We start from the raw sequence: 21,346 nt of genomic DNA on the forward strand, positions 1-21,346 counted from the left end.
ACACATTCTTGGGTCACTCCCAAGTCAAAACTGCTTCAACCTTTGATAGATCAACTGATACTCCACCTTCTGAAACAACATGCCCCAAAAACTTCACCTCCTGTAGCCAACACTCACATTTCTCGTATTTGGCATACAATCGGTGCTCCCGCAAAATCTGTAAAACAATATTCAAATGGACCTCGTGATCTTCCCGAGTCCGTGAGTACACAAGAATGTCATCCATGATAAGCGCCGAATATTGTATATTCAAGCGCCTTAAAGTACATTAACAAAGTCCATTAATTGATTATTTTATGCAGATTAACTCCATTTGCATGTTTTTATGCATTTTCAGGTTAAAGTGCAAAAAGGAAGCAAAAATGATGCCTTGTGGAATTTTGAACAAAAAGGATGCCATTTCTGAATTTCTGGCAGCAGTGATCCTGACTTTTGTCGCCATTTTCGACCTAGAAAACTCAAGAACTGGACTTCCCTCATAACATGAAAGATTTAGATCTCTGAATCACCTTTCCAAATCTTCAAGTGGTTCATCATTCGGAGTTCGGAGCAGAGAGTTATGATCTTCGTAACAGAGGTACGCAGAACTGCCTGGCAGCACTAAAGTACTGCCTTTCTCCCCATTTTCGACCAACCAGACTTGAGAATTGGGTCTTCATCAAAACATGAAGTTTTTAAAGCACTGAATCAGCTCTCCAAATCTTCAAACATATCATCATTCGGAGTTCGGGACACAAAGTTATAGCAGTTTTCCCAAAATAGGTCAGCGCTGAGCAAGAGGAGCATGTTGCACATTGCACTAAGTTAGAGTGCTCGAGATCACTTTTCGAGTGCTCGAAAATCAGGCAGATTGCACTCGGAAATGGCTCAATTTCAGCCACTTGCACATTGGTTTCCTCAATGCCATCTTCCTTCTTTATGAAGTGGTTGGAGGTGTTCCTTGGAGGAGAGAGAGAGGGTGTGTTGGAGAATAAAAAGCTACCAAAGGCCACACATTTGCTATCTTTGATCTTTAGCAAGATAGAGGAGAGAGAAGAGAGCAAGGAGAAGGGTGTTCTTGAGTGCTACAGTAGGAGCTCGAAAATGGAGATGGAGTCTTCTTCTTCCTCTTCCATTTTTGTATCCATGGATAACTAAACCTCCATCTAGGGAGGTGATGAAACTCCTCCTTGTAAGCATGTCTAGTTTTTGATTTATTTTAGGGAATGAAATGTGTATTTGACTAGTTCCATAATCTAGAGCATGTTACATAATGTAATGGATGTTTTAATGTTCTAAAGATCATGTTGCATTAAATACTCTTGTCTTAGATGATTTAATCTCATGGTTGTATGGCTTGTAGTTTCATAGTGACAATGGAGCTAAGACTATGGAATGGTTTTAATGGCATGATTTTGAGTAGCTTGTTAATTCATTGCTTAAGAATTTCTTTTGATGAATTAACCTTGTGACTTGTTATCATGTGCTCTCATCAATTGGTTACTTGTTTGACAATCTCTAGCTTAGTGAGCATGTTGAGGATTGCACCATAGTTTAGGTAATTTAAGCATGTGGAGCTTTGATAGGTTGTTCTTACATTTTAATTAATTGAATTTCTTGAAGATGATATAGTAGTCATGAATTGCTATTCATCAAGGTCATTTCTACATTAATTCCCCAAATCAATCATATAATAAGCTTGTGTAGAGGTTTGGAGTGGATTCACTTCCCTAGACTTCCTTCTCTAAATCTTCTCTTTTAATCTCCTTCAATTTATTGTGTATGCATTTTGAATTTGTAGTTAAGTGACAACAAACACAACCTCTATGAACACCCCTTCATCATCCTAAGAATGACTCTAAACACTTAGGTTGCCTTAGACTAGCGCAGTCCCAGTGGTTCGACTTACCCGACCAATAGCCCTATTTTACAATGATTCGTGCTATTGCGAAGGTTGATGTATGATTGACCAACCGATCAATCCACGAAAACTACCACAAACTGGTCCAAGTAATCGTGAAAGACGCGGTTCATCAAGTCCATGAATGCCGCTGGCGCATTAGTCAAGCCAAAAGGCATAACAAGGAACTTATAGTGTCCATACCGTGTACGGAATGCTGTCTTCGGGATATCCTCATCCCTAACCCACAACTGATAATAGCCAAACCTCAAGTCAATCTTCGAGAAACAACTGGCTCCCCTCAACTGATCAAATAAATCATCTATCCTTGGCAAAGGATACTTGTTCTTGATGGTGGCATGATTCAACTTCCGATAATCAATGCACAACCTCAACGAACCATATTTCTTCTTAGCAAACAAGACCGGTGCACCCCACGATGACACACTCGGTTGGATGAAACCTTTCATCCTCAAATCATCAAGATGCCTCTTTAATTCTTCCAATTCAACTGGTGCCATATGATACGGTGCCATAGAAATCGGCGCAGTACCATGCATCAAATCAATAGTGAACTCCACTTCTCGGTGTGGAGGCAACTCTGTCAAATCTTCTGGAAAAACATCCAAGAAGTCACAAACAATTGCCGGCTAAACTTCTCCCAGGACATCATCTTCTTCGGCTAGAAGACTAGCTAAGAAATAATCACCATGACTTCATCCACGAACTCTATAAAATGATGAAATGTGGGAATCACTCTGATCTCCCACGAAAAAGAAACAGTCTCCCTCGGGAGTGCAAACTGTAACCCTTCCTCTGTAACAGTCGATCGTGGCATGAAATGAAGCCAACCAATCCATCCCGAGAATGACATCAAAGCTAGTCATCTCCAGGAGGATAAGGTCAAACACAAAAGTCCGCCCGGCTATCACAATGAAGCAATCCCGCACAACTCGGCTCAATGACACTGAAACTCCAACTGGCGTATCAACACATAACGCCAGATCCATAAAACTGACCTCTAACCCCGATGCAAGTGCAAATGATGATGAAATGAAAGAATGAGATGCACCAGAATCAAACAAAACACGGGCCCAAGAACCAAACACTAGAAATATACCTCGGAGAACTGAAGATCCAGGAGATGCATCAGTCGGTGCAAGGGCAAAAACAAGCCTCTGCGGTGCCTGTGCCTGTGAACTACTAATCTGAACACCAGACTGTTGTGCCGACACAGTAGGAGTATCCCTCCTAGCTGGTCGTGAACCCTGAGAAGATAAGGCAGGTTGTGGTGGTGGCGGCGGTGGTTTGAAACCTGATTGAACTGTAGCCGATTGTGACGGCCTCTGTTGTGACCCTCTGCCACTAATGGTGCCTGCTCTCTGACTCGGACAATCACGAATCAAGTGACCCTGCTGGCCACACCCATAACAAGCCTTTGGAGCTGACGAAACTGAAGACGATCTCATCGGACAACTGGACTTGTAATGTCCGGGCTGCTGACACTGATAACAAACAACTGCATTCCTGTCAGGTCCAGCTGGCATAGGAGTGGTAGGAGCAGATCTTGTAGACTGTTGCCCCTGAAACTGAGATGGACTGCCCCTGTTCCTTTTCCAAGAAGATCCCTCTGAGGATGGCCCTGCACCCCTCTTTTGCTTCAATTGCTCTCTTCTTGCATCATTCTCTCTATTGTCAGCCTCCAGCATCAAAGCCCTTTCCACTGCTTCAGAGTAAACCTTAATAAACTGTGCCATGATCAATGGCTTCATTCGATCATTAAGACCCGAGACAAACTTCCGAGTCTTGTTAGCTTCATCTCTCACCACTTCTGGAGCAAAGCGAGAAAGTGAAGTGAACTTGTTTTCATATTCTGCCACTGACATGCTCCCTTGGATAAGGTTATGAAACTGGTCTTGTAACTCCCATCTTTTGGAAAGCGGAAAGTACTTTTCATAAAACAATTCCTTAAACTTGTCCCAACTTATCTCGTCTACCTTGTATCGGCTCGTAACTGACTTCCACCATAATTTAGCATCCTTAGCAAACTTATAAGTAGCTAGGACGATCTTCAAATGATCCTCTATCACATCCATAGAAGTCAATTGAGTTTCAACTTGCTCTATGTAGTCATCTGCTATCATTGGATCCGCACCGCCCTCAAACATAACCGGCATCAGCTGAGAAAACCCCTTAATGATCTTGAGACGCTTCTGAGCTGGAGTCTCCTCAACTCGAACTGTAGGTTGTGGTACCAACTGCGGCTGAGCAACAATAGTTGCTCTCACGGCATTTTTGCAACAATCGATTCAACTCTAGTGCCACAGAACCTTCATCCACTTCTACGGGTACAGGTGTTTCAACATTCTCTCTTCTTGGGGGAACAGCTCTTAGGGGAATCAAGTCCCTAAGAAGCATGTTCTCATCAACTGGCTCCATCGGATTGGAGCTAGAGCTCTCACCAACATCGCCCCTTGTTGGCCTAGGGCCAACTTCTCTAGGTTCCTCACGCCGTGACATCGTGCTATAAAACGAGAAAACGATTCAGAAACATGACACTAAGGTCCACTGTGGACAACTCAACAAGAATTAATACCGTACAACACTTAGCATGCAAGACTATGCAAGAAATATTTTAACATAAACAAGTAAGCAAGTAAGCACATAGGCAGTTAAGCATGCTCCTTTAAATAAGATACCACGTAGCAAGTAGTCAAGTAAACAATACAAACAACATCCCATGCGACTCTATGTAGGCCTTTACCCATCGTCCTAAAGGTTTTCGAACCTTTGCTCTGATACCAAATTTGTAACGATCCCAAAACTAATGCCAAGAATTTTTTTTTAAAAAAAAAAATTCGGCATAACCTCCCCTAAAAATGGACCTACAGCACCCTGTTTAAATGCATATTTAACCTGTCATGCAACTAATTTCCGAATTCACAGCAACAAAAGATAATGATACAACCTACTAATCTAGATAATGCTTCAAGCTAGGATTATCCTTCCATTCATCAACAAGTTACATATCATCAAGTTCGCATCCCATATGTCATCAAGTATCATAAGTGTATTACATGATCACGGTTCTTCAAAAGAAATTTACATCATTACACCTTTGGAATTTTACAAAAAATGAGGGATGAACAAAGGAGTAGTCTATTACAAAATAACAAGGAAAATGCTCCTCTAGCAACTTTCAAAGTTGGGGTGGATTGTCGTCCACCGGTTCTTTTCCAAGACCTGAAAAAAAATATATAGATATAGGGGTGAGCATATAGCTCAGCAGAGACACTTAAGACACAAATCTTGTGTCCTTGTGAATTCAAGCAAAGCATAGGCCAATGGGAGATAGGTATCATACAACGTAGGGGATCAAATACAACATACAATTCAATTCCAATTATAAACAATGCAATGAAATGCAACGCATGTCAATGACACTCCCCATTTTCATTCTCAAAACCATCACTTTCAAACGTTAATACAACCCGCCCTTTGGTAATCCCGCTGCGACACGAGAGGAGGATTGGCTAGTGTCCCTGACCTTTGGTAACCCCACGGTGTCATTATGGGGCCCAGCTAGCTCAACCACACTAGGGCGACTCCCTAGTCCCCTCTAGGCTATATTAACCTCCGGCCCATTGGTAACCCCGCAGCGACCGGGTTTCGCATAAAATCATTTCATCAAAAACACTTTCCCGAAATTTCCCCTTTTTGAAGTAAATCAATTCTTTCCCTTTTCCTGCCCAATGTTAATGCATGAATACCTCAATGACATACGCAAGTTCATCATTCCATACTTTATCCAATTTAAGCAACATGGCATAATTCGCAAGAATAATCAAGAAAGTCATAACATGCTTATACATAACAAGTTCTAGCACAATGAACATATATAATCAAGTCCTAAACATGCTTCACATAGAACAATCAACAGATATAGTCACACAACTAACATATATGCATACATATCAACAATTCTCTAGATTTTAAACAACTAATCAAATTAAACAACAATTAGAGGCAATTAACTCACTAAGGTACAAGATTTCATGAATTAAGGGCCCCTACCTCAAGATTGCACCAAAACCCTAGAAAATGGGTCCTCAAATTCGAGCTCCAAGGAAGACTCAAAACTGGAAATTAATGGTATGGATGTATAGAGCTTGACACGAGCTTCGTTTTGCCTCAAACGGAACCTAATTCCAACAAGAAATGAGTGAGAAATCTAACCTCAAAGTTGAAACCAAAAAATAAGAGAAAAATGAGCTTACGGGTTGAGAGAGAGATGCACGAAGAGAGAGAGAGGGAATCAGGAAAATGAGACCAACTTTATGGTCTCGACCCTTTTCTAAAGTGCCTTGTGGGCCCCACCATTAAATTATTTTTCTTTAACTTTTATATTACATTACACACACAAATAAATACACAGACATCACAGATCCTCCACTTCATTACCTTTAGAAACAAATATCCTTCTAGATGTCTTAGATCCACTGGATGAGTCCATAAAATCCACCATGCTTATGCCTCCATGCCCACCATCGGCCTTGTTCTCGCAAAGTTGATCGCTGGACCAAAACTTTTTAAGCTTGTGAATCTTCTGACACTGATTTTAAGGAATCTGAAACTCTGAGCTGTGCAAGTTGTTAGAGAAGCCACGACCCTTAAAGGCAATAACTCCAGGAAAAAAGGATCTCACTTGACTACAACCAATGTAAACCAACCTAATCTCTTAAAGCACGAAAAGAAGGGCTCACGGGCACTTATGAGTAAGGGTCATAACTAGTTCATTAAGCAATTTAACAAATTTAAACGTTGTATCGCTCCTCTTTTGCCGTTTTTATTTTATCTCAAATTTCCTCTTCTTTTGGGCATTTAAATTCTTCATTTTTAGTTCCTTATTCTTTTAGGTTAAAGGTTTTATTTTACTTGTCCAAAAAAAAAAAAAAAATGTTTTTATTATAGATCTTCTAGGGATTATAGAGTTTACTTTTTGTGTTTTATGGCTTTCGTATATGGGTTGCACTCCCTGTATGAGTGCTCTTTGAATGAACATAACTTATTGAAACATTTGAAAATAAAATAAAAAAATTCCACATTGGGATGACTGCGCATTAAAATTAGATTGAGAGTTTTGATGGAAAGGAAGAGAGCATAGGGTAGAAGTCCGCTATATATATTCTATTCATATTTCCGTTGTGAAGTTGACATTATAATTTGACGCCATAAACTATGATCAACTCATTCTTTCCCTTGAAAAGCTTTTTCATCTTACCCAACCGAATTAAGATGAGAAATTGAATGTTACGGTTTAACTTGGTCATGGAGCACTAACTTTCGGAATTGATCCATTGTGTGGTTTGGTGTGTTATGCTTATTTTGCCCGAAGGGAACACCATTCAAGTTAGCCAATACTGATATAACTTGGACACCTAGGTCGTGAATTACTTCAGCAACATTTAATATTATTTTTGCCCCCCTTTCTTTTTAAAGCTTGTGTATCTTAAATATCCACCAGTTTCATTTAATAGTAAGTCGAGAGTTCCATCTCTTCGTAAACTTCTCGTGCTTCATTTCCAAACATATTCTTCCTAATCTTGATATCACTATTTGAATTTCACGGTTTTTAGTATAAAAAAAATTAATTTAGGAATTGTTCTTAGGTGGTATAGTTTTTTTTTACCTTGCGAAGAAACTCACACTAGCCTTTAGTGGTTTCTTGAGATTATTTTGTTGCATTATTTTTTTCTAATTATGTATATCTAAAAAAAATTTACGTTCTTTGCAATTTTTTTTTCCCTAAATGATAGAAAATTTTATAAATATAAAAAAATGGTTAATTACACTCACACCCCCTGAGATTTACTATTTGACAGCTAGATGATTGTTTGCTTATTTTCAAACAATGACACCCCCTGTCATATTTTGAAGTTAAACAGAGCCTCAAAAGAGGTGAAATGTCTACTTTACTCTGGAATATTTTATTTATAATTTGATCTAAAATATCAGAACCATTAGGTGACCAAAATACCCTTCTTGGAAAAAAAAACAAAATTAACCCATATATCCTACTCTATTTCTCTAACCTTTCAATTGCCACCACCACCCACTTCTACGCCGCCACCACCTCAATCACCGTCTGCCCATTATCTCTCCACTCATTGCCACCACCGTTCACCCTATATCTGATTCACCATTACTGCTACAAATAAAGCAAAAACGGCTTCTATTATATGTATGCATATATATATATACACACACACAAACACATATACATATACACGGTGACCACAATCACCATCGCCACTCCCATCTCCTCCCACCGTGCCCACGTTCTATCCACCCTTACACTACCCATCATCACCACAACCCACCCCTTCTCTCTCACCTAAATCGCTGTCGCCGGCTTTGCGCAGCACCACTGCCTCCAGCATCCTCCTCGGTGTCACCCGCTGATTGTGGATTTTGTTGTCAATTCAAGTAGATCTTATAGTTTTCCTACTTGGGTTGATTTCGTGTTTTTTTAGAGATCGCTACTATTTTGGGAGTCGCAGAGAAATATCGCTAATTGAAAATTTTGGGTAAGTATTGGTGGCCAAAGTTGTGGCGGCGGCGGTGGTGGAGTAATCAAGTGTATCCTATGGAATTGAGGATTGAAGATCACGAATGAACAATTGTCTCCAACTTTGGGCCATTGGGTTTTGCAATTGGGTGCTAAGATTATTGATTTCCATGGTGACTTCGTTGCTGCCGTCTTCGGCGTTCAGATGGAGTACATTCCTGGCGGTGGGTGGGTGATTTTTTTTTTGGAACTTCTTTCTATATCTATTATATATTTAAATATCCTTTTCTTTGTGTTGTTTTATATATATATATATATATATATATATATATACTATATAATGCAATTGTATGTATTATATGTATATATAGGAGTTGATCTGTATACGACCAAATGCCACTCACCATCGCCTCCTTCACCCCCTTCACGCAGGGCGTTTTTTTTATTATTATTTTTGAATCAATGGGCTATGGATTTTACAGAGATGATGATGTTGAAGGTTGACGATAAGAGTCTATTTATATCGCCAAAGAAGCAGGGGATGTATTAGGTTTGGTCTTGAGATTTAATTACAGGCAATGGTATCACTTCTTGGAGTTGGAACTTGATATGTCTTTGCACATATACATATATGTATATATATATATATATATATATGTCTATATATATTGCTTCTGGTTCTTTGTTTTGTGGATTCATTGAACCAAAATCAAGTTCATTTTTGGGCACTGAGTATATATATAGAGAAAGAGTATGGAGGGTTAGGTTTGTCCATTTTAATAATTGGGAAGGTTAAAATGGTAATTTCATTATTCAAATTGGTCAATTCACAAGTCAAAGGGTAATAGGGTCACTTACCTTGTGTCGGAGGTGATAGGGGTGTTAATTGTTAATTTTATCAAACCTGAAGGGGTGTTATTGTTCAAAAATGGACCATCTTTCATCTAGCTGTCAATAGGGTAAATCTCAGGGGGTGTGAGTGTAATTAACCCAACAAATACTAGTAGATATTTTGTTTTTAAAGTTGGAAGGACAATTATATCCTTATTAATTGGACGTGCTCACAACTATGGATTCCACGTGTTACAAATCCATGCGTCGAAGTTGTTAAATAGCCTCATAATCTTATTCCATCGACTTTGATGGTTTTTTGATCTATGGGTGATGGATCGCAGGCAGGATTTTATTTTAAGGGCACAATGCGCTTATTTAAAAAAATAAAATATAATTTATGACAAATATAAATTTTTTAAATCAAAAGATAAATAAATAAAAAAATAGTTATAAAATAATATGATAAATAAATACGGTCAAAAAAATATATTGATGGTACAATACATAATTATTAGGGGTGCACAAAAAAATCGTGGAACCTAACCGAACCAAACCAGGGCTTTGATTTTGGTTCTCACGGTTTCGGTTCTGGTTCCGGTCTCGATTCTGAAAATTGGGAACTATTGGCTTACGGTTCGGTTTCGGTTCTAGACTCGTGGAAACCGTTAGCAACCGAACCAAACAGTGTATATATATATATATATATATATATATATATATATATATATATATATATATATAACTATGTATGTATATATGATTATTGCGATACCCCCAGATTTCCGAATGCGGGTTGGCCAGGCCCACGCCCGAATACCCGAGGATATCAAAACAAATTGATAATAAACAAACACAGAGTACAAAAGTATAAAGAAGAATAAATAAAATGCTGACAAGAAACTAAAATGATAATCTAATAATAAACCTCAGAATATATTTCCATTAATTAATAAACTCTTTTGATACAACTCCAAAATACAACTTGGGAATCCATACTCTAAAATACAACTTGGGAATCCAGACTGTGTGGACCCCTAGAAAATCCAAACTAAATAAATGACAGCAATAACTGTCTAAATCAGGAAACTGAATCATAAAGGAACTCCAATATAGCATCTAAAGAATGAAGTAGACTGATCCCTGCTCAGCATGAACAACCTCTACTCTTGACGAACACCTGAAAAATAATGGTGGGTCAAGCCCACAAACAAGTTATACTCTACTACAGTCCAAGCAGAGATCCGATAGACGTATACATCCTAGTCAATCCAACAGTAACTAGTAGACCGTATATATATATATATACACACTAAAGGAATCTCACTAGACTATAGGGTTGTCTCAACCTGAATAGTAGGCAACATGCAAAATGCACATATAGTGGGCATGAGTACCTAGACCTACCAGGGTACACAAGTACACTATATCTAGTTACGCATCACTGGCGATATACGCGCCCTAACCACTGATCTTGAGACTCAAGCTCATATCATGGCACCATACTTATATATATATATATATAATTTAGTAACCATCCTATCCAGTATAAATTAATCCTCCATAAGTCGTTCAACTTGTTCAGCTGACCTGACTTGAATATAAGTAGGACTTAACATTTTAGTTAATCCATTCCCTTATATAATAAATGAATCCTCGATAAGTCATTCAACTTGTTCAGCTGACTTGACTTGAATATAAGTAGGACTTAACATTTTAGTTAATCCATTCCCTTATATAAAATAGGTAGGACTTAACTGATAAGTTAATTCATCCCTATAATGCCACCGTCCTATACCGGTGCATTAAGCCACACAATCCAACAATTGATGTAATGTAACGATTAAAGAAATACATCAAACAATCTAGAAATAACTATGATAATATGATATCAAGTTATTACAAAATAGGAATGACTTATTATTTATTTAAGCTTCCTATATCATATGTCCTACACAAACTGAATCTTATACATGATGATATTTTATTATACCGTCAAATAAGTATTCTCCATATCCAATTCATCCTACACATTTAATCTCAATTGGTAAAACATATTAAAAGATTAAATTCATTCGTTTGTTTAAAACATTCAAATAGCAAGCATCATTATGATTGAATCTACTTAAATTTATTTAAACACAAACATAATTTTTATTTAATGTTCAGGAATCCTAGGCATGTTTCTACGTTCCATCATTCCACAGATATGAAAAATACATAATGTAAACATATAAAAATTCACACTACAAATCAAATCAAAATCATGCATTTATTAATTCATAATATAAGAACAGATATGAACCAATTTCATAAAACTTATGTTCTAATCCAATTAAACATGCATAATTATTTAATTTTATGTATTTAATAAATCCTGGAATTTCCTAGGCATGTATAGAAACACGAATCAAAGGGAAAGAGATAGAAGAAGAGCTTGCCTTAAACTTTCTGATCGAAAGTTAAACTTCTTCTTCTTTGATCTTCTCTCTACAAGATTTTTCTCTTCATTCCTTCTTTTTCCTTCTTCCTTCTCTAACACTATCTCTCTAGAATATATCACATGAATATTTCTAGCCCCCTTTTACAACCTATAGTTATATATTTATAGGCTAAATAAAATAACCCTAACCTTTTTCCCAATCCAAGTCAACTAAAAAAATAAATAAATAAATAAAAATATTAAAAAGGTAAGCAAAATATGTTACGTATATAATTTATGTATATCTTTATTAAATAAATAAATTATACGCATTCCATTATTTATTAATGGATTATCCAATAATATTTAAGTTACCATAATATTATAAAGTAACTTAAAACATAACACGTATCAAATCTATGTATATTTTTATTATTTAAATAAACATATACATCAGATTAAATATTACTACCCAAGTTACCATAAAAGTAATTAATAAATTACTTACCATTGTATATATATATATATATTAAAAAAGGTAAGTAAAATATGTTACGTATATAATTTATGTATATGTTTATTAAATAAATAAATTATACACATTCCATTATTTATTAATGGATTATCCAATAATACTTAAGTTATCATAATATTATAAAGTAACTTAAAACATAACACGTATCAAATCTATGTATATTTTTATTATTTAAATATAAAACATATACATCAGATTAAATATTATTACCCAAGTTACCATAAAAGTAATTAATAAATTACTTTCCTTTTTATATATGTATATAATATATATCTATATATATACATACATTATCGATGGGTAATAATCCATACACATCCAACCTCATATCCAAGTAATCCATGGGACCCAATTGGTTGGCCCATTACTACTAATCATAACCATAAAAGAAAAATAAAATAAAATAATAAAGAAAAGAAAACATTTAATTTACAATTAATCAAAATACCATTTAAGCACATAATCTAATTAAACAATTAACACATAGACAAATATAAATAATACATAGACACATAATTAAATAATCAAGTAATACCTAATTCAATTAAACACATAAACAATTAGTCAAATAATTAATTAAATAATTAAAAATACAATTAAAACAAATAAATAAATACCGAGACTATCATTTTAAAATTAGGGGTATTACATTCTTCCCCCATAACAAAAGGAATTCCGTCCTCGGAATTCGCCCTTATTTTCTTCCATTATGTTTGGAAACTGCGAGCAAAAAGTATCATCCTATTCCCAAGTAAACTCAACCTTATTATAAGGGCTCCACTTAACTCCAATATACCAAGTGGTATACAGGGTTCCTATATTTTAAGAAACACAACAATCATACGATGCGTAGGTTGTATCAAATAACAACGTAATCCTCCCATGTCGACAAGGGAATGATCTATATACCTCCAAGTACCATAGAATATACGCACAAACTCCTATGCACCCAGCGCTAATAATTTGGTGATGTTAATTCAGAGGCGATTGCCTCAATTGCGAAACACAATCCTCTAAAAGTCAATGTAATAAGTAAAATTGACCTTTCTCCAAAAATTGCCTTTCTTCCTACATGGAAAACAGAACGAGCAAACTACTTCCTGATAGAAAAACACTAGTATACGAGTTCAACTATTTACAACATCCCACTGTCGCCTCCCAACTGTGCGCAGTTCAATACAAAAGGAAGTATCTCTTTCCGACATATTTTTAAATGAAGTCAAGGTCTGATTGTACAACCCTTACTTCCATTTCCAACCAACAAATGAGAGGTATGCATTGTGAAAGATACAAAACCTCCAAAGTTGTCACACTAACCTCCTTATGCCAACAATATCACAGACAAAATTCCGACAAGTGAAGTAAACACTTCCAACTGTCTATGAAAGTCTAGGATATACGCCTCAAACATATCCTTTATGGTCTAATTTAATCTCTCGATTAATTCCTCCGTCTATAGATATGAAGTAGAGTTGTTGCTCCAAAATCTTCATAAAGCTCCTTCGAAATAGCACTTTGCATCCACTAATATGGACATCCACATGTTATAATACCACTATCACTGAACTATAGAACAACTATGAAGTTCTAAAATAAGCATCACTCAAATTTATGTCCTCAAGCGATCTTTCTCACTCCACCACTTGGATTCCATATGGAAAATTGAAATTCCAAATCAATGTCGATCCTTCCCACCGACCATTACTCTTATTTAATTCAACTTCCATATTTGTTATAGGAAGTGGTTAAAGATTCCTACGATATCTGATGATCAACTTTCCACCTTTGGAGCAGGTTTTACACTTAGGGCAATTATATATGCATCCTTATCCGTATCTGTTCACCAAAACCGACATTTGATATCATGATGTACCTTCTAACCGTCTGAGTACACCGAGAAAATTTATAAACTTTTCAGCTCAGTCGCCCGATCGTCATATCACTATTTACAAAAACTACTAAATCCTCCTCGAGTACCTTTGTGATACCCCCGAATTTCCGAATGCGGGTTGGCCAGGCCCACGTCCGAATACCCGAGGATATCAAAACAAATTGATAATAAACGAACACAGAGTACAAAAGAATAAAGAAGAATAAATAAAATGTTGACAAGAAACTAAAATGATAATTTAATAATAAACCTTATAATATATTTCCATTAATTAATAAACTCTTCTGATATAACTGATCCTCCAAAATACAACTCGGGAATCCATACTGTGTGGACCCCTAGAAAATCCAAACTAAATAAATGACAGTAATCTAAAACAGGAAACTGAATCATAAAGGAACTCCTATGTAGCATCGGAAGAATGAAGTAGACTGATCCCCGCTCAGCACGAACAACCTCTACTCGTGACGAACACCTGAAAAATAATGGTGGGTCAGGCCCACAAACAAGTTCTACTCTACTACAGTCCAAGCAGAGATCCGATACACGTATACATCCTAGTCAATCCAACAGTAACTAGTAGTCCGTATATATATATATACACATTAAAGGAACCTCACTAGACTATAGGGTTGTCTCAACCTGAATAGTAGGCAACATGCAAAACGCACATATAGTGGGCATGAGTACTTAGACCTACTAGGGTACACAACCACTATATCTAGCTACACATCCCTGTCGATATACGCGCCCTAACCATTGATCCTGAGACTCAAGCTCATATCATGGCACCATACTTATATATATAAAATCTAGTAACCATCCTATCCAGTATAAATTAATCCTCTATAAGTCATTCAACTTGTTCAGCTGACCTGACTTAAATATAAGTAGGACTTAACATTTTAGTTAATCCATTCCCTTATATAAAAAAGGTAGGACTTAACTGATAAGTTAATCTATCTCTATAATGCCACCGTCCCATACCGGTGCATTAAACCACACAATCCAACAATTGGTGTAACAATTAAGGAAATACATCAAACATTCCATAAATAACTATGGTAAATATGATATCAAATTATCACATAATAGGAATGACTTATTATTTCTTTAAACTTTCTATATCATATGTCCTACACAAACTGAATCTTATACATGATGATATTTTATTATATCGTTAAATAAGGATTCTTTATATCCAATTCATCCTACACATTTAATCTCAATTGCTAAAATATTTTCAAAGATTAAATCTATTCGTTTGTTTAAAACATTCAAATAGCAAGCATTATTATGATTGAGTCTATTTAAATTTATTAAAACCCAAACCTAGTCCCTATTTAATGTCCAGGAATCCTAGGCATGTTTCTACGTTCCATCATTCCACATATATGAAAAATACATAATTTAAACATGTAAAAATTCACATAAGAAATCAAATCAAAATCATGCATTTTATCAATTCATAATACAAGAACAGATATGAACCAATTTCATAAAACCTATGTTCTAACCCAATTAAACATGCATAATTATTTAATTTTATGTGTTTAATAAATCCTGGAATTCCCTAGGCATGTACAGAAACACGAATCAAAGGGAAAGAGATAGAAGGAGAACTTGCCTTAAACTTTCGGATTGAAAGTTAAACTTCTTCTTCCTTGATCTTTTCTCTAAAGGGTTTTCTCCTCCTTCTTTCCTCTTTCTCCTTCTCTCTCTAACTCTCTCTCTAGAATATATTACGTGATATATTTTCACTCTTTTTTCAACCTATAGTTGTGTATTTATAGGCTAAATAATAACCCTATTCATTTTCCCAATCCAAGTCAACTTAATAAAGAAAAATAAAAAATAAAAATATTAAAAAGGTAACTTAAAATATGTTACGTATATAATCTATGTATATTCTTATTAATTAAATAAAATATATACATTAGATTATTTATTAATACTAAAGTTACCATAATATTAAAAGGTAACTTAAAACATGTTACGTATATTTATTATATAAATATATAAAATATATACATCAGATTATTTATTAATACTAAAGTTACTATAATATTAATAAATTACTTTCCTTTTTATATATATGTATATACATATATATCTATATATACATATAGAACTATCTATGGGTAATTATACATACCCATCTAACCTCCTATCCAAGTAGTCCATGAGATCCAATTAGTTAGCCCATTACCACTAACCATAACCATAAAATAAAATAAAATAAAACATTTAATCATTTAATTTACAATTAATCAAATACATCATTTAAGCACACAATCTAATTAAACAAATAATACAAATAACACCTAGACAAAATACAAATAACACATAAATAAGTAACCAATTAATCAAGTAACACTTAATTCAATTAAACACATAAACAGTTAGTCAAATAATCAATTAAACAATTAAAAAAATACAATAAAAATAAATAAATAAATAAATACCGAGACTATCCTTTTAAAATTAGGGGTATTACAACCTTAAACTCCATCTGAGTAAGGTAATACCGTCTCTAAGGTCAGCTCTAATATTCAAAGTTGACATTCTCAACTATCGTAGTAATAACAAGTGTTATTATTACACTTGCTATAAATGCATCTAATAACTCAACAACTAACCGAAAGATTTAAATATTATATCGTTTGTTGAGAGCATCCATTTACATCATTGCGTCCACCAGACGGAACTTGATATAAAGTGTGAATCACCACTGTAATCTATCTAAATCGTCTCGTGATCCATTCTATTTGTATGAACTGAAGTCCTACCAGTTTGAAATAGACAAGAATCAAGCTGACCTAATGTATCAGTCAACCAATATCCCATCCAGAATCCTGACCCTTGTGTAAAATCAGAAATCCCGTAACTAAATCCGTAAAATACTCTCTCATTTCCACTTTTGTATAGGAAATGGCTGCAAAGGATCTAGTGATCTTTAATGGTCCATCTTTACTATCTAATAAATATTAGACGTGGAGATAAATCACTATGTCCCTTCTCCTGCCTATCGTGAAGCATCATGTTTCCATCAGGATGAAGAATTAAAAGTTGTGAAACTCAATCCGTGCATCCTCCATCCAATTTGTCTATAGAAAGTACCGTTAGTCTAGTACCACCAGCTTTCGTCGGTACCCAACGTTTAAATTGGAGCATCTTCAAAAGCGAATTCTGTAACTAAATCTATCCACCACTGATCTGTGATAAACTTGCCGATATTGAAAAGCAATCGGTAATTCCATTTATCAATAGTCAACTATGACTTTAACTCAACAAAAGTCAACAAACTACGACATTTCCATACATTCCATGCATCTCATCTTTATATAGGTGTTTGGTCTCACCATCTTATCTTTGACACACACTGATTCTTTAAGACAAGTTAATGACAATCCGACTTCTTTGTCTAACTTTAAAAGAATATGAAATCTTTCCATCCTCTACATAAGTTATCAATTTCCTAGCAACAGCTAATTGTTGCAAATTGTGACTAAAAATAATTGCATATTATTTATGGAAATGAAGAGACTTAGTTTCCTCCTCCATGTGCAACACCAACAAATTCCTCCTAATGACACACCCTTGTGAATAAATTCTTGATTAAGAATTTACTGATGAATATTTATTCAGTCTCCTATCCTCACTCGGTGTCATTCTAATAAGTACTTAATTCAGTATTAAATCATCCTTCCGACTTGATAACAACTTCTGAAATTTTCAAGAAGATGTTCAGCAAATCCAGCACCTCTGATAAATCATCATGGCGTTACAGTGATCTTTATTTACTACTACCTCACGCATACCAAAACATTAATAACCACCAATATCATGGCGTTGTAATATGATACGAATTCATACCTAACGTAAAGTATATCAAACTAATCGTTCTAGATTGTTTGACTCGTAGTGATGGTTTAGTTATCCCATCCCAAAACACACCATAATGACATATGTCCAGGTCCAATAAATTGGCTAGATTTATGTATATCTACCAAATCCTACGACCGTACACTTACAAATCTAGCCTAAATAGCATTATCACTCCATGTTATTAAAATAATAGTTAGCTGATCACATACTTGTGTCCCCAACTAAACCACATACCATTAACCAGAATAATCAACGAAAATAAAACATGTATAACAAACACACTAGCACAAAATATACTCCTACTTAGGACATCATTCTTTCTAGAAAAGAAAGTCTCATTTGAAATCAACCTTACCAAATTATTTCACAATTTCCTTTTATAATTTTGTAGGTAATCATCCAACCTCAAAATATATCCTTTAAACATAGCTTAAAAGCAACATATGTTTGTTTAAGCAAATACTAAGGGCTTAACTCTCATCCTCCCTATACGCAGAATGTAAACTATCTAACTTGGCTTTATAAAGCGAATTAGAACGTCACAACATAATACCAATACCTTCCTGAATGTGATACAAAATCACACGTTTCGTTCTGATAAGAACTCCATCAAATCCCCAATCTTCTGAAGAGTACTTCTTATATATCTCTTTTAGAGATGATAAAACAGTTTAATTATATATAGATTGATCAATACCAATTCTACAAATAACATTCGCTATACAACCAGCAAATAAGATCACCCTCACGCGATCATCCATCTTCCATATGTAGTACCCTTTCTCTTGGATACGTTGAAATCTCCTCAATTAGGATCCTCTTTGGACTCCTAATACCCGCTTGTCTCCATTTTGAGATCAACTGAAGTCCTGTTGACCCCGATATGCGGTAACCTATCATGCACATCTAAATCCTTCCTTTGGGTAATGAAATCAATAATGTACTCCTTTACTCCTTTGGGTCTTCATCACTTTCGCCTTGAACCCATCCTTTTCCTAGTGCTAACCATTCTATAACTACAGAATATAATTGACATCAGCTTCTTCTAACAAACCGTAAATAGAGTACAACGAATCCTAATACGGGCTCTAAGTTTTAAGAGACGCAACGCAGAAGTCACATAATGAAAGACACTCCTAAGGACACTTGAACCTGGAGTGCTCTGATACCAACTATGATACCCCCAGATTTTTGAATGCGGGTTGGCTAGGCCCACGCCCGAATACCCGAGGATATAAAAACAAATTGATAATAAACAAACACAGAGTACAAAAGCATAAAGAAGAATAAATAAAATGCTGACAAGAAACTAAAATGATAATCTAATAATAAACCTCAGAATATATTTCCATTAATTAATAAACTCTTCTGATACAACTCCAAAATACAACTTGGGAATCCATACTCCAAAATACAATTTGGGAATCCAGACTGTGTGGACCCCTAGAAAATCCAAACTAAATAAATGATAGCAATAACTGTCTAAATCAGGAAACTGAATCATAAAGGAACTCCTATGTAGCATCTAAAGAATGAAGTAGACTGATCCCTACTCAGCATGAACAACCTCTACTCCTGACGAACACCTGAAAAATAATGGTGGGTCAGGCCCACAAATAAGTTCTACTCTATTACAGTCCAAGCAGAGATCCGATACACGTATACATCCTAGTCAATCCAACAGTAACTAGTAGTCCGTATATATATATATACACACTAAAGGAATCTCACTAGACTATAGAGTTGTCTCAACCTGAATAGTAGGCAACATGCAAAATGCACATATAGTGGGCATGAGTACCTAGACCTACCAGGGTACACAAGTACACTATATCTAGTTACGCATCCCTGGCGATATACGCGCCCTAACCACTGATCTTGAGACTCAAGCTCATATCATGGCACCATACTTATATATATATATAATTTAGTAACCATCCTATCCAGTATAAATTAATCCTCCATAAGTCATTCAACTTGTTCAGCTGACCTGACTTGAATATAAGTAGGACTTAACATTTTAGTTAATCCATTCCCTTATATAATAAATTAATCCTCCATAAGTCATTCAACTTGTTCAGCTGACTTGACTTGAAAATAGGTAGGACTTAACTGATAAGTTAATTCATCCCTATAATGCCACCATCCCATACCGGTGCATTAAACCACACAATCCAACAATTGATGTAATGTAACGATTAAAGAAATACATCAAACAATCTAGAAATAACTATGATAATATGATATCAAGTTATCACAAAATAGGAATGACTTATTATTTATTTAAGCTTCCTATATCATATGTCCTACACAAACTGAATCTTATACATGATGATATTTTATTATACCGTCAAATAAGTATTCTCCATATCCAATTCATCCTACACATTTAATCTCAAATGCTAAAACATATTAAAAGATTAAATTCATTCGTTTGTTTAAAACATTCAAATAGCAAGCATCATTATGATTGAATCTATTTAAATTTATTTAAACCCAAACATAGTTTCTATTTAATGTTCAAGAATCCTAGACATGTTTCTACGTTCCATCATTCCACAGATATGAAAAATACATTATGTAAACATATAAAAATTCATACTAGAAATCAAATCAAAATCATGCATTTATTAATTCATAATATAAGAACAGATATGAACCAATTTCATAAAACTTATGTTCTAATCCAATTAAACATGCATAATTATTTAATTTTATGTGTTTAATAAATCCTGAAATTTCCTAGGCATGCATAGAAACACGAATTAAAGGGAAAGAGATAGAAGAAGAACTTGCCTTAAACTTTCGGATCGAAAGTTAAACTTCTTCTTCTTTGATCTTCTCTCTACAAGATTTTTCTCATCATTCCTTCTTTTTCCTTCTTCCCTCTCTAACACTATCTCTCTAGAATATATCACATGAATATTTCTAGCCCCCTTTTACAACCTATAGTTATATATTTATAGGCTAAATAAAATAACCCTAACCTTTTTCCCAATCCAAGTCAACTAAAAAAAAAATAAATAAATAAAAATATTAAAAAGGTAAGCAAAATATGTTACGTATATAATTTATGTATATCTTTATTAAATAAATAAATTATACGCATTCCATTATTTATTAATGGATTATCCAATAATATTTAAGTTATCATAATATTATAAAGTAACTTAAAACATAACACGTATCAAATCTATGTATATTTTTATTATTTAAATAAACATATACATCAGATTAAATATTACTACCCAAGTTACCATAAAAGTAAGTAATAAATTACTTTCCCTTATATATATATATATATATTGAAAAAGGTAAGTAAAATATGTTAC

The 21,346-nt window shown here is 34.7% G+C and overlaps 1 long non-coding RNA gene across 1 annotated transcript; it reads right to left on the reverse strand.

Moving 5' to 3' along the window:
• Positions 1–4,908: 4,908 nt before the first annotated feature.
• LOC132302194 (uncharacterized) lies at positions 4,909–6,145 on the reverse strand. Its single transcript, XR_009480764.1, has 2 exons — positions 5,954–6,145; positions 4,909–5,122 (listed from the first exon to the last, which is right to left on the reverse strand). It is a non-coding gene; the product is annotated as an uncharacterized LOC132302194 (long non-coding RNA).
• Positions 6,146–21,346: the final 15,201 nt, after the last annotated feature.

The sequence above is a fragment of the Cornus florida genome, unplaced genomic scaffold (genome assembly GCF_030987335.1).
Source record: "Cornus florida cultivar Cherokee Brave unplaced genomic scaffold, ASM3098733v1 CherokeeBrave_3.0.0_Hap2_Chr04, whole genome shotgun sequence".
NCBI lineage: Eukaryota > Viridiplantae > Streptophyta > Magnoliopsida > Cornales > Cornaceae > Cornus > Cornus florida.